Below are 10,958 nucleotides of genomic sequence, written 5' to 3' on the forward strand. Positions count from 1 at the left end.
ATGACAATGAGGGCGGGAGGAATGAAGGGCGGGAAGCGAGGGAGTGCAGATAAGGAAGGTGGGGAGGAAGAGGGATAAAGAAGGGAAGAAGCGAGAGGCGTGGAAGGAGGGCACAGGTGGAATACGAGAGCCTGTGGTTCTCCAGGTTTCTAATAATGTGATGCAATGTTTGCCTGATAAGAACAGATAAAACACTTCTGCCGAAACCCGGGATCGAACCAGGGACCTTTAGATCTTCAGTCTAACGCTCTCCCAACTGAGCTATTTCGGCGGCCACGTATTCCTCTGTGATCATAATGATTGTACTGCAGATACCGTGGGGGGCAGGTACAGGACTAAAGAGTTCACAGGTTTTACCCCAGACGCACAGGACTCGTCGCCAGGGTCACAGGACTCTCCGCCAGGGTCAGAGAGCTCATTACCAGGGCCACAGGTCTCCTCCCCAGGGTCACAGGACTCAGCCCCAGGTTCAGAGGTCTCACCCCACGTACACGGGTCTCACCCCAGATTCAAAGGTATCATCCCCAGGGTCACAATTCTCACTCCAGGGTCACAGGGTTCACCCCTAGTGTCACAGGACTCATCCACCACCACCATCACTCCCTCCCTTACACTGACAAGCCTCGCCGGGGGTCGCTGCCTCCTCCCAGCACTGAAGACCAGAGACTGAGCTGACATTTTAAGCGGTAACTCCATCGATGCTCCGACACTTCCCGAAGATCAACCACATCCGAGCAGGAGAAACTGCCCCTGACCTAACCCCGGCCCCTCTTCCCCTCCATCGGGACCCTCAGAGACCTCACTCGGTGCTTGCACACCGACGCCTTCCCCTCCATGGGACCCTCGGAGACCTCACTCTGTAACCTCCACATTGCCCCCTTCTCTCCAGGGCCAATTCGGTGTCTGACCCGTCAGACCTCACTCAGCCCCTCCATTCCGCGCCGCCTTCTCACCAGGGCCCGGTTGGTGTCTGACCCGTCAGAACTCACTCAGTAACCTCCACACTGGCCGCCTTCTCACCAGGGCCCCTTCGGTGTCTGACTCGTCAGACTTCACTCAGTCCTTCAACACTGACCCCTTCTCTCATGGGCCCCTTCGGTGTCTGACCCGTCAGACCTCACTCAGTAACCTCCACACTGGCCGCCTTCTCTCCTGGGCCCCTTCGGTGTCTGATCTTACTCAGACCCTCCACACCGCCCCCTTCTCACCAGGGCCCGGTTGGTGTCTGACTCGTCAGATCTCACTCCACGGGTGATTCAAGCATCGAACCCACCGTCGATAACGGCCCGGCCTCTGTCCTTTTCGGCCCTCGTCATTGCCTCCGGGGTGTAAGCGTGGGGATGTCCAGGGTAACAGGAGGTGTGATGTCCCCACCACCCCCGCAGAGGGGACTTTCTCTTTCAGGCGTTCCCCAGACACTGACTGACCAAAGAGGACAGACACAACCTGTCACACGGCCTCACAGTGAGCACACAACCAGGGGGTCGATGTGAATCCGAACCCCCCAGAGAAGTAGGCGCCCCCTGGCGGGGAGCTCGGACACTGCGCCTCTTCCTGTGCCATAAACCTTGATGCCCTTTCAGCTGCTCTGGAACAAACACATCTGCCCCACCCCCGACCGGGCATTATCCCTCATTAGTGTCACACCGTGGGTGTGACGTATTCATTATTTGGTGCCTGTGGTCTTTAAGAGACTGAAAAGTACTGTGAGCCGCAGAAAAGAGAAACACTTCTGATGCCAGTGGGCAATAGTTTAATACACCCCTGTAGGTGGAATACATTTTCATATTTGCTCCTCGGAATCCCTTGGGTTCCAGGTGAAATGGGGCCACACATGTATGAAGGTGACAGACCCACGGGGAGGCCTCTCGCACAGTGTTCGTGGTACATGATTGATGTTTCCTTCTCCTTCGGCTTTTGAATAAAAGGAAACAGACACCTTGTGAACACAGAAGTGCTGCTATCAGGAGCTCTGTACCATACTTAACACATGTCCACATTCCAATGACATATGAGTGGCTCGTTGGTCTAGGGTTATGATTCTCGCTTCGGGTGCGAGAGGTCCCGGGTTCAAATCCCGGACGACCCCTCCTGGGAATATTTTAATTTAATTAAAAAAAGCAGATGCTTTAAGTGGTTAATCAAACAACATCATTTTTTAAAAAGACCCTGGCCTGGTTTCGGATTTTAATCCAGAATATGTCGCACTCATCCCAACACTCAGATGTGTGTGTGTGGTGGTGGGGGGCGGGGGTGCCTACACCTGCCACATCAGCAGGGAAGAGAGGATTTCTCTTACATGCAGTTGAAACTCACTGTGGGCGCTACACTTCGTGGAGCTGTTGAGTGAGCTGTGGGGGCGCACGTGAGTGCGAGCCACACTAGGAAAAGTGCGCTGGACACAGTGCTTAATTTGTGCTTGTTTCCGGTGCTGAGCACCGACACTTATTTTTGAGGGCCGGGGCTTATTCTTCTGCCTCTAGCATTTGCTGCGAGAAAAAGACACAAATGAGGAAGACGAAGGAAGGGAACAACGAAAAAGTGTCACAAAGGGAGAAAGCTGCAAGAGTGAGCTGAAGGGGCAGGAAGTGGCTTTATATGGATTGAAGAGGCCTGAGATGGGTTCAGGATTACGCTGCAGCCGCGTATTTAAGAGGAGGGCTTGGGCACCGGCACCTTTTTATTTACAAATTAAGCACTGGCTGGACAGTAAGAGCAGCAGAGGCCCTCCTCCTACAGGGGGCGCTCCTCTGAGACCTGCCAAAGTTATAACTTTTATGACCGTATTTAAAAGGGGCATTTTCTGTGCCACCGACGGTAACTCTGAATGGTGCATTCCACGGTGCAGCTGTCCGGGGCGTCCTCCGTGGCACATTAAAGGTGAAATGACACAATCATTCTGGTGAACGTGTCCGTTCTGATTGGCAGGTGCCGTGCCAACGTCGGAGTACATTGGGTGGCACAATAACCCCCGTAGATGCGCTTCCTGGGGTTATTCCGCAGAGCAGTCCTCTTGCTAGGCATGTGCCAGGGCCGGACTGCCCGCTTGGTCCCCTGGCACTGCCATGCGGGCTGCATGGGAAAGGGTTTGGCTTGAACTTTTTGCCCAGACTGAGCTGATCCTGGTTTCCATTCCGGTCCCTGTATATTTGGTGCCACAGTAATTGTCCCGCACACTATATAGGGTTATTCTGAACCACGGTGCTGTGATGGGCATATTCTGGGCACAGGGATCTGCATACTCTGTACCACGAGGTAAAAGAAACACTAGTGCAAATAGAAGAATCGATGCTTAAAAGTGTGCATCAGTGTACACTACACACACACAGTGAGTGAGAGCAGTGTGTGTCCTGAGTTACAGACGCACAGTGAGTGAGAGCAGTGTGTGTCCTGAGTTATAGACGCACAGTGAGTGAGAGTAGTGTGTCACGAGTTATAGACACACAGTGAGAGTAGAGTGTGGCCTGAGTGAGAGTAGAGTGTGTCCTGAGTTATAGACACACAGTGAGTGAGAGTAGAGTGTGTCTTGAGTTATAGACGCACAGTGAGTGAGAGTAGAATGTGTCCTGAGTTATAGATGCACAGTGAGTGAGAGCAGAGTGTGTCCTGAGTTATAGACGCACAGTGAGTGAGAGCAGAGGGTGTCCTGAGTTATAGACACACAGTGAGTGAGAGTAGAGTGTGTCCTGAGTTATAGACGCACAGTGAGTAAGAGTAGAGTGTGTCCTGAGTTATAGATGCACACAGCGAGTGAGAGTAGAGTGTGTCCTTAAGTACACAGACACACAGTGAGTGAGAGCAGAGGGTGTCCTGAGTTACAGACGCACAGTGAGTGAGAGCAGAGTGTGTCTTGAGTTACAGACACACAGTGAGTGAGAGCAGAGTATGTCCTGAGTTATAGACACACAGTGAGTGAGAGCAGAGTGTGTCCTGAGTTATAGACATACAGTGAGTGAGAGCAGAGTCTGTCCTGAGTTATAGATGCACACAGCGAGTGAGAGCAGAGTGTGTCCTGAGTTATAGATGCACAGTGAGTGAGAGCAGAGTGTGTCCTGAGTTATAGACACACAGTGAGTGAGAGTAGAGTGTGTCCTGAGTTATAGACGCACAGTGAGTGAGAGTAGAATGTGTCCTGAGTTATAGATGCACAGTGAGTGAGAGTAGTGTGTCACGAGTTATAGACACACAGTGAGAGTAGAGTGTGGCCTGAGTGAGAGTAGAGGGTGTCCTGAGTTATAGACACAGTGAGTGAGAGTAGAGTGTGTTCTGAGTTATAGCCGCACAGTGAGTGAGAGCAGAGTGTGTCCTGAGTTATAGACACACAGTGAGTGAGAGTAGAGTGTGTCCTGAGTTATAGACGCACAGTGAGTGAGAGCAGAGTGTGTCCTGAGTTATAGACACACAGTGAGTGAGAGTAGAGGGTGTCCTGAGTTATAGACACAGTGAGTGAGAGCAGAGTGTGTCACATGTTATAGACGCACACAGTGAGTGAGAGCAGAGTGTGTCACGAGTTATAGACGCACACAGTGAGTGAGAGCAGAGTGTGTCCTGAGTTATAGACACACAGTGAGTGAGAGTAGAGTGTGTCCTGAGTTATAGACACGCAGTGAGTGAGAGTAGAGTGTGTCCTGAGTTATAGACACGCAGTGAGTGAGAGTAGAGTGTGTCCTGAGTTATAGACGCACAGTGAGTGACAGCAGATGCACACAGTGAGTGAGAGTAGAGTGTGTCCTGAGTTATAGACGCACAGTGAGTGAGAGTAGAGTGTGTCCCGAGTTATAGACGCACAGTGAGTGAGAGTAGTGTGTCACGAGTTATAGACACACAGTGAGAGTAGAGTGTCTCCTGAGTGAGAGTAGAGTGTGTTCTGAGTTATAGACGCACAGTGAGTGAGAGCAGTGTGTGTCCTGAGTTATAGACGCACACAGTGAGTGAGAGCAGAGTGTGTCCTGAGTTATAGACGCACAGCGAGTGAGAGCAGAGTGTGTCCTGAGTTATAGACACACAGTGAGTGAGAGTAGTGTGTCCTGAGTTATAGACGCACACAGTGAGTGAGAGCAGAGTGTGTCCTTAAGTACACAGACACACAGTGAGTGAGAGCAGAGTGTGTCTTGAGTTATAGACGCACACAGTGAGTGAGAGTAGAGTGTGTCCCGAGTTATAGGCACACAGTGAGTGAGAGCGGAGTGTGTCCTTAAGTACACAGACACACAGTGAGTGAGAGTAGAGGGTGTCCTGAATTACAGACACACGGTGAGTGAGAGTCGAGTGTGTCCTCAGTCACAGGGCACACGTGAGATCACCCTCCGCTGTTACAGATCTGCATGTCATGAGTGTACTTTACTCCCAGGAGGGGGAATGTGCTCCACGGTGTGAACGTCACAGCACGTGGCACTGAGCTCCTAGGTGCACATCTGTCACGCATTTAGTGTGATGGGGCCGCTGGTGTGAGGCGCACGCACAACGATGGGGGTGAGACGGAGGGAGACAGAATTATGAGAAACGTGTAAATAACGAAATGAGGGCGGTGAGAAGCGAAGGAAGGAAGGCCGGGAAGGAGGAAGGGAGAGCGCAAAGAAAAGGAAGAAAGAACAAGGGATGGGGCAAAGGAGGAAGGACACAAACCAATGAGGAGCTGGGACACGACAGAGAAATAATATTATTGTTGTTTAAACAATGTCTTATATTTCTAAGTTTTTCATTCAATAAAAAAAAATATTCTGCCGAAACCCGGGATCGAACCAGGGACCTTTAGATCTTCAGTCTAACGCTCTCCCAACTGAGCTATTTCGGCGGCCTTTGATCGCATTTAGTGACTGTGCTGATCCGCATGAAAAACACCCTGGAGGTCCAGTGCAGTAGTGAAGAGTTTACAGGTGCCCCCCCCCCCCAACCCACCCTAAAAAGCCTGGCCGGGAGGGCTGCTCTGTCATCGGACCTCAGTCACCAGCTGACTCCAGCATCACCTGCCGGTGCCGCAGCCTCACAGGTGTCTGACCTCTCCCTGCACGGGACCACCCTTTCATGCCCCCTCCCGTACTTCCCTGCACAGTGCACGCAGGGGCCCCCTCCGGACTCACGCGGGAGCTCTAGGGCCCCCTAGAGCTCGCTCTCCCTCTTCACCGCGGGGGCCTTTGTTACTCCAGTGCCCATGTGTATAAGTACAGACACTCGCGAGGGGGCAGAGCAGGGCAGTACGGGTCATATGTATTACACGTGCGTCTCACGAGCAGGCAGGTCATGGATCACACCGTCCTCTTATCAGGCACGAGGAAGTTTCGAGAATTTAAATTGTAGGGTCTATTGTCTCCTTCCATCATTGCTATTTCTTTTTAGCTGGCTATATATAAACTCTTCAGGTTATGTAGATCCATCCTAGAGCCCAGGGGGCGTGAGAGAGGCGACACCCCCTCAAGCATCCGGAGACAGCCTACTAGACACATTTCTCCACAGAGGTCTGGGTGCCCGCTTCAGCCAGGGGTCCATTGCACCGGTCCAGGTACCTGAGTGGCCCTCTGACAGTGGAGGAAGTCGATACCAGCCCTGTCAAGTTCCCAAGGTCCATGCTTCATCTCCTGCCCCAGGCCATATTTTTCCTTTGACTTCTGGGACTTGTAGTCTTTTTTAGTCTATGATAAAACAGGACTACAAGTCCGAGAATTCAAAGAAATAAAACTGGACTGGAGCAACACATCACGATGGGTCTGGAAAACGTGGCCGCTATGGGGGACCCCTCCGCCCACACTCAATGGCAGGAGAGTGAGACAGAATATCAGATTAGAATCATTTTGCCCAGAATATGCCCATCACAACCACTGCCACGGACTAACACTTCGAAGTATTCCTGGTGTCATTATTGTGCCCTGAAATATACCTCTCACAAAGACGTGCTACATAATAAACCTCTAAATAAGCCTCTGCCATCGCTGTGCCACCAAAGATACCCGTCAAATTAACTGTGCTAAACAGAACGACGGAGCCTCTAAGCACTTCATTCAAAACTTCTGTGCCAAAGTAAAGTTGTACAATTAATTTAATGGAGTCCAAGGTGGCACTATTCGGCCTCTGCCAGCCTCCGGTACAGGGAACGGAGCCCACGCTCTAAAAACAGTGTGGGGGCTCCGTTCACCCGCGCCCACCCCAGCTTGTGCCCCGGGTCTCTGCCCTGCTGCTGGTGACCTCACAATCCCCTCCCCCTGCCCAGTGTGTCTCACACTCGTGCACTCCCACGTCTCACCCTGCTGTCTCCCACAGTGTGGTTTAACAAAAGACGTGCAGCCCCCGGTGTAATAAGATTCGTCTCCAAGCAACATTAACAAATGTCCCGGGTGCTGATGTGGCAGTGATGGAGACCTGCCTCCCGGCGGCCCCTGCAGCTGCCTCTTGGTCCAGGGCTCCGTTTCTTCCTTGCAGCGCGACACGTGATGGCTTAAAATACAAAACCGTCCCAGGGTATTTTATCTTAAAAGCGCTTGTTTTTTAGTTTGTTACTTTTCAAATTATCCATTTAGTGATATGATAAAATATTAAAGGGCTCGTCCGGGATTTAAAAACGGGACCTCTCGCACCCTAAGCGAGAATCATACCCCTAGACCAACGAGCCAGATGTGTGTGAGAGTTATGTGGGATGTGTTGTGTTCACCATCCCTCGTGATGTACAGTATTCTGAATATTATTTTTGTCCGTATTTCCCTTGGACACAGCCTGGCAATCCCAGAGAACAGGAGGAGGAGGTTGGTTTTCTGACACAGAGAGTCTCATTTTAGGAAATATCTGATTCCTTTTATTCAAAGCTGCAGAGAGAAAGGCAACAGCCTTCACACAACTCTACACACATTATTACTTGCGACGGTCTGAGCCTGTTAATTTAATGCAACTCTAATCCCTATTTCACCCGGGCCTTAAAGGTTTTTATTAGAAAAAGACAAATGTGTTTCTCTTTCAGAGATATTTGTAAATTATTTAGAGGTCAGTCACAGATGAGTTGGGGTTTTTGACCACATAAATTCGATATAGACACGGACACCAAATAGTTATGACGTCAGGGTATAGCATTAATGAGAGATAATGCCCGGTCAGGGCTGGACCGGTGTTTGCTCCAGAGCAGCATGAAAGGGCGACAGGGTTTAAGGAGCACTTATAGGTGCAATGCCCGACCTCTCCGCCAGGGGGCGTCTACTTATCTGGTCTCTCAGAATTCACCCCCTCTTCCCTGGTTGTGAGGGTTGAGTCTGTTATCTCTAGCCAATCAGAATCTGGGGTGCTGTCCTACAAAGCAAGGCACCTCTCTCGGCTCCCTCTTATGCCATGCACTTAGGTCTGCTGTGATTATGTAATGACGCAGGGCGGGCGCTTAGCGTGGGCATTGTGGGCAGATGCCAGCCCCCGGCCCAGCACTTTACAGCCAGGCTGGCACACTGATTCTCTTGTTTCCCTCCCACCCTATTAAGAGCGAGGTGTGACTCCTTACTGAGAAAAGTGTGTAATGAGCTTTATTGTGATTACTTAAAATAATTGCACAGGCAAAACATTAAAAGAAGATAAGAAAAGTGATATATGCGACCAAAGGCGCATCCCCACATCAAAAATCATCTTCTGCCCATATCTAAAACACTATATTGCACAAGTAGAACAAAATAAAATCAAACAGATTATGTAGGTTAAATATACAAACAGAGATACATTTTCTCATCATAAATCACCATTTACCTATATATAAGCAATTAAGGATGACCACTCTAGGACAGCTCACCTGTCAACAATCGGTGGAAAAAGTTGTGAGAAGAGCTGCTATCAGGAGTGAACATGCTACACTGTTAGTAAAGTGCCGTATTTCATTATGATGAAGTCAGCCACCTCCTTTAAGATGAATACCTCGTAGCAATTCACCCGCCGCCATGAGATGATAAATGGCGCATTATCCGGCACTATCATAAAAACCTAGAATCGATGAAAAAGTGAAAGTGCATAAACAGTACATTCCATCATTCATATCATCCACATAGGATAGGCAAGTAAAGTGCATAAGAAATGCATACTACATTTCAAATCATTTTCTTCAGATAAGGAGGTACCATACACTCTATTGGGCACTAGCTTAAAGCAACATTAACATAGGAGCCTAAGGTACATGAGAAAGTGAGAGTGTATAAATACTATGTACAGTGCTTAATTTGTAAATAAAAACATGCCTGTGCTCAAAGCTCTCCTCGAAAACACGTGGCTGCTGCAATTAAATGTGCGAAGATGGAATACTGAGGCAGCGTAATCCTGAAGCCACCTCGGGCCTCTTCAATCTATTTACAGCCACTCCCTGCCCCTTCAGCTCACTCTTGCAGCTTTCTGCTTTCTCCTTTCGTGATGCTTTTTCGTTTTCCTCTTCCTCCGTCTTTCCCATATGTCTTTTGCTCGCAGTCAATGCTTGAGGCAGACAAAATAAGTGCTGACCCTCAAAAATAAGTGCCGGCGCCCCACACCGGAAACAACAAGCACAAATTAAGCACTGAGTACGTACCATCATTTAAAATCAATCTCCTAGGATAAACAGAATGATCTGTCTAGCTGTCAAGATCTATGAGTATAACTTTTGTTTTCTTAGCTCCACTGAGATTTTTAAAAAAGTAAACCTTGCCAGCACTCCTGGTGCATGGATTGTTTTACACTAGTGAACCACAGCTGAATATCATTGAGGCAACTCCTGTTCAGGCCCCCTGCTCAATCTGCATACATTAATGTGCCCGTAGCCGGCCCAAGTTAGCTTTTTGGATCAATGTGCGGGCCTGGGGTGGAGTGGGGGGTGCTGGGGTTGATGACTCCTGTCCTGTTGGTGAAGGGAAGGTAACAAGGCCTCCAGAAAGGCCGCTTAGACCCCCACTGGGCCGCTGGTAGCATCTGAACAGGCAGAAATGGATCTCAAATCGGCCCCCACTCTGCCCTAAAAAGCGGCCCCCACAACTACAACCCACACAGGCCCTTTGGCCATTGCCCGCCTGACCAATCCCACCCTGCCCCCACCCCATCTGTTACTCTTGTTAGCACAGCCCAGCCACCTTCTAATTGACTCCTCTCACCTCAGGGACACCCCTGGCAGTCTCTTTTGCGAAGGTTTTGAAGGAGGCTGAAGCTGATATGAGCAAAGGCAGCCTGGCTCGTGCACCTGCTGAAAGAGTGGGGGGCTCCTTCTCCGAGTACAATTCAGACACACAAAGGCCTCTGAAGGGACAGTCGTGGTTCGCAGATACAAGAAATCCATCCATGAATTCTTGGTTCTTGTGACATATTATAAAACGACTTGAAAGAGCTATGTACATCTGTCAGGATGGCCGAGCGGTCTAAGGCGCTGCGTTCAGGTCGCAGTCTCCCCTGGAGGCGTGGGTTCGAATCCCACTTCTGACACAACCTTCCCTTTTGGAATATTATAAATTTTCATGTGTGTTCTGGCTGTCTGCATGTAGAAACACGGGTGGAAGTCACAATTGAGAGTGCTATGCATTCAAGTTTGTAAGCAAAGTGTAAGATTTATCTTTTTATTGAACAATAAATAGTTCGAGTAAGGAACTCGAAAAGATCGAATAAATTTGTATTTAGAAAATGATTTGGGAAGTGACATCGTAAACCGTGAGTGTACATTTTGTCCCAACCAAATTATATTTCTCTGACAGTTGCACAAATGTTCAGGCTGTTGCCCAGAGCCGCTGTTTATCTTTTTCTTTCTAGCAACCATTCATTTTCCAGCCGCAAGGTGGCACTTTATCTTCAGACAAGAATTCATATTCAGAAATGAATGACATAACCTACTGAAATAACTTGAATAGATATTCTCAGTGTTGTAAATAAATAACAGTTAGTGGGTACTGGACAGCACTCTTTCAGAGAAATTATCACTTAATTAATACTTAAATTCTGACCTACTGTAAGTAATCCGGTGTTCATGTAAAGCGCTGCAATGCCCCGTGCTA

At 49.3% G+C, this 10,958-nt stretch overlaps 3 non-coding genes across 3 annotated transcripts; 1 reads left to right on the top strand and 2 right to left on the bottom strand.

Annotated features, from left to right (window-relative positions):
- Positions 1-198: 198 nt before the first annotated feature.
- Positions 199-271, bottom strand: TRNAF-GAA (transfer RNA phenylalanine (anticodon GAA)). Its single transcript has one exon. It is a non-coding gene; the product is annotated as a tRNA-Phe (tRNA).
- A 5,450-nt stretch (positions 272-5,721) lies between these two features.
- TRNAF-GAA (transfer RNA phenylalanine (anticodon GAA)) lies at positions 5,722-5,794 on the bottom strand. Its single transcript has one exon. It is a non-coding gene; the product is annotated as a tRNA-Phe (tRNA).
- A 4,518-nt stretch (positions 5,795-10,312) lies between these two features.
- TRNAL-CAG (transfer RNA leucine (anticodon CAG)) lies at positions 10,313-10,395 on the top strand. Its single transcript has one exon. It is a non-coding gene; the product is annotated as a tRNA-Leu (tRNA).
- Positions 10,396-10,958: the final 563 nt, after the last annotated feature.

This window comes from Pleurodeles waltl, unplaced genomic scaffold (assembly GCF_031143425.1).
Source record: "Pleurodeles waltl isolate 20211129_DDA unplaced genomic scaffold, aPleWal1.hap1.20221129 scaffold_67, whole genome shotgun sequence".
Taxonomy (NCBI): Eukaryota; Metazoa; Chordata; class Amphibia; order Caudata; family Salamandridae; genus Pleurodeles; species Pleurodeles waltl.